Raw genomic sequence first — 3,466 nt, forward strand, 5'->3', positions numbered from 1 at the left:
CTCTCTCCCTTCCAGAATGTAATGGATCAGTCAGTTATACGTTAAGGTTGGCACTTGAGTCTGCTGGTTTTCCTCATCCTTATTGTGTGTGTTATATTTTAGGTAGTTATTTTGGACAATAAAATGGGACAAAGATGGCATATAAACAAATTTTGTGGTATAAACTATCAAGGAGCAGCCTGTCTAAGAAGCCATTGATTATGCAACAATTAGAATTTGTTGGATAACCAGTACTTTGCGGCTCCACAAGGAGGCAGGCCTTTTCCACATCAGTGAGACCCATTCATTAACATATTCATGTCTTTCCATTATTTATTAGCATTGAAATCAAATTGGTTATATAATTTGCAGTCAGAGATGGAGAAGCTCTGTACAGTCAATAAAAACAAGACCTGGAGCTGACTGTGGCTCAGATCATGAGCTACTCATTGCAAAATTCAGGCTTAAACTAAAGAAAGTTGGGGAAAACCACTAGACCAGGTTTGACCTAGATCACATCCCTGATGAATATACAGTGGAGCTGAAGAATAGGTTTAAGGGACTAGATTTGATAGACAGAGTGCCTGAAGGAGGTTCGTGACATTGTACAGGAGGCATCAATCAGCACTATCCCAAAGAAAAAGAAAATGCAAGAAAGCAAAGTGGCTGTCTGATTAGGCTTTACAAATAGCAGAGGAAAGAAGGAACAACAAAAGACAAAGGTGAAAAGGAAAGATTTACCCAACTGAATGTGGATTTCCAGAGAACAGCAAGGAGAGATAAGGAGGCCTTCCTGAATGAACAATGCAAAGTAATAGAGGAAAACAATAGAATGGGAAGGACTAGAGATCTCTTCAAGAAAACGGAAGAAATCAAGGGAACATTTCATGCAAAGCTGGCCATAATAAAGGACAAAAACGGTAGGGACCTAACAGAAGCAGAAGAGATTAGAAAGAAGTGGCAAGAATACACAGAAGAACTATACAAGAAGGATCTCAATGTCTTTGACAACCACAGTGGTGTGATCACTGACCTTAAGCCAGACATCCTGGAGTGCGAAGTCAAATGGGCCATAGAAAGCATTACTAACAACAAAGCTAGCAAAGATGACAGTATCCCAGCTGAGCTACCCAAAATCCTAAAAGTTGATGCTGTTAAGGTGCTGCATTCCATATGTCAGTAAATCTGGAAAAAGCAACAGTGGCCACAGGATTGGAAAAGGTCAGTTTACATTACAATCCCAAAGAAGGGCAATGCCAAGGAATCTTCAAGCTATCGCACAATTGCACTCATTTCACACACTAGGAAGATCATGCTCAAGATCCTACAAGCTAGGCTTCAGCAGTACATGGACAGAGAACTGCCAGAAGTACAAGCTGGGTTTTGAAGAGGTAGAGGAACTAGAGATCAAATTGCCAACATTCCCCCCCTTCCTTAAGCCAATTAACCACATTCCCACGCGTGGAAGAAGGTGCCCCAGGCTGTTAGAGCCAAAGCTGAGAACCGAAAGTGCTCCCACGGTTCCCTAGAATCCGAGACACTACACACCACCTGCAAGGCCATAGATAAGCAAGCATTACAGAAGCTAAAAAGGAATACAGCAGTCCTGGCAAGCGAGCACCCCACCCCCAACCCTTATGGCAGCATAGCTGACATTTGACTACGCTAAAGCCTTTGATTGTGTGGATCACAACAAACTGTGGCAAGTCCTTAAAGAGATGGGGGTACCAAACCACCTCAAGTCTCCTGAGAAACCTGTATAAGGGCCAAGAAGCAACAGTCAGAACCAGACATGGAACAACTGATTGGTTTAAAATAGGAAAAGGAGTACGACAAGAATGTATATTGTCACCCTGCTTAATTAATTTATATGCAGAGTACATCATGCGAAATGCCGGCCTGGATGAATCACAAGCCGGAATTAAGATTGCCAGGAAAAACATCAACAACCTCAGATATGCAGACGATACCACTCTAATGGCAGAAAGTGGACCTCAAGAGCCTCTTCCTCAGAGTGAAAGAGGAGAGCACAAAAGTTGGCTTGAAACTCAACATCAAAAAATCTAATATCATGGCATCCGGCCCCGTCATTCCTTGGCAAATAGAAGGGGAAGTCGTGGAAGCAGTGTCAGACTTCATGTCCCTGGGATCCAAGATCACTGCAGATGGTGACTGCAGCCATGAAATTAAAAGACGCCTGCTCCTTGGGAGGAAAGCGATGGCAAACCTAGACAGCATAATAAAAAGTAGAGACATCACTCTGCCAACAAAAGTCCATATATTCAAAGCAATGGTATCCCCAATTGTAATGTATGGCAGTGAGAGTTGGACATAAGGAAGGCCGAGCACCGAAGAATAGATGCTTTCGAATTATGGTGCTGGAGAAGACTCTTGAGAGTCCCTTGGACTGCAAGGAGATCAAATCAGTCAGTCCTAAAAGAAATCAACCCTGACTGTTTCCTGGAAGGCCAGACATTGAAGCTGAAGCTCAGATACTTTGGCCACCAAATGAGAAGGGAGCCCTCCCTGGAGAAGACCCTGATGCTGGGAAAGATTGAAGGTCAAGGAAGACGGGGACGGCAAAGGATGAGATGGTTAGACAGTGTCATAGATGCAACGAACATGAAATTAAGCAAACTCCTGAGGACGGTGGAAGACAGGAGGGCCTGGCATGATGTGGTCCGTGGGGTCGCGAAGAGTCGGACTCGACTGTGCGACTGAGCAACAACAACAACAACAAGCTCCACTGAATTGATAGGAATCGGCCCCCAAGTAAAGGGCTCGAACTCCCCAGGCTCCTCCTGTTCCTTGCATCCATCCATCATCACCTACCAGAGCTCCGGGCTGCAATCCAAGGGGCATTTACTGAGGCCAGGGGCGGGTTCACCATGAAGCAGACTAGGCACGTGCTTAGGGCACCAGGGCCAAAGGGGGCACCACAAAGTTGGGGAAAGGGTGAAAAGAAAAACGAATGAAGATTTGTAAAAAGCTCGGCTTCGTTTGTACACAGTTTGTACACAGTCTATTGTGTTATCATATGAATACATTTTCATATTGCCGCAACCTGCACTGTAGATCTGGTCAGACAGGCCGACAACTCAAATGGACTGGAAAGGGGTGTGTGTGCCAAGATGGGTCAGTGCGGAGGGCGCCACCCGTGAGCCTGAATCCACCCCGGGTTGTAAAAGGTAAAGGTCCCCTTGCTCGAAAGCCAGTCGAGTCCGACTCTAGGGTTGCGGTGCTCATCTCCGTTTCAAAGCCGAAGAGCCAGCGCTGTCCGAAGACGTTTCCGTGGTCATGTGGCCAGCATGACTAAACACCAAGGCGCACGGAACGCTGTTCCCTTCCCACCGAAGCGGTCCCTATTTATCTACTTGCAATTTCTTGTTTTTGAACTGCTAAAGGTTGGCAGGAGCTGGAACTAGAGATGGGAGCTCACTCCATCATGTGGCACCCGGGTCTCGAACTGCTGAACTACTGACCTTCC

The sequence above is a fragment of the Gekko japonicus genome, unplaced genomic scaffold (genome assembly GCF_001447785.1).
Source record: "Gekko japonicus isolate JY-2015 unplaced genomic scaffold, Gekko_japonicus_V1.1 scaffold3177, whole genome shotgun sequence".
NCBI classification, from domain to species: domain Eukaryota; kingdom Metazoa; phylum Chordata; class Lepidosauria; order Squamata; family Gekkonidae; genus Gekko; species Gekko japonicus.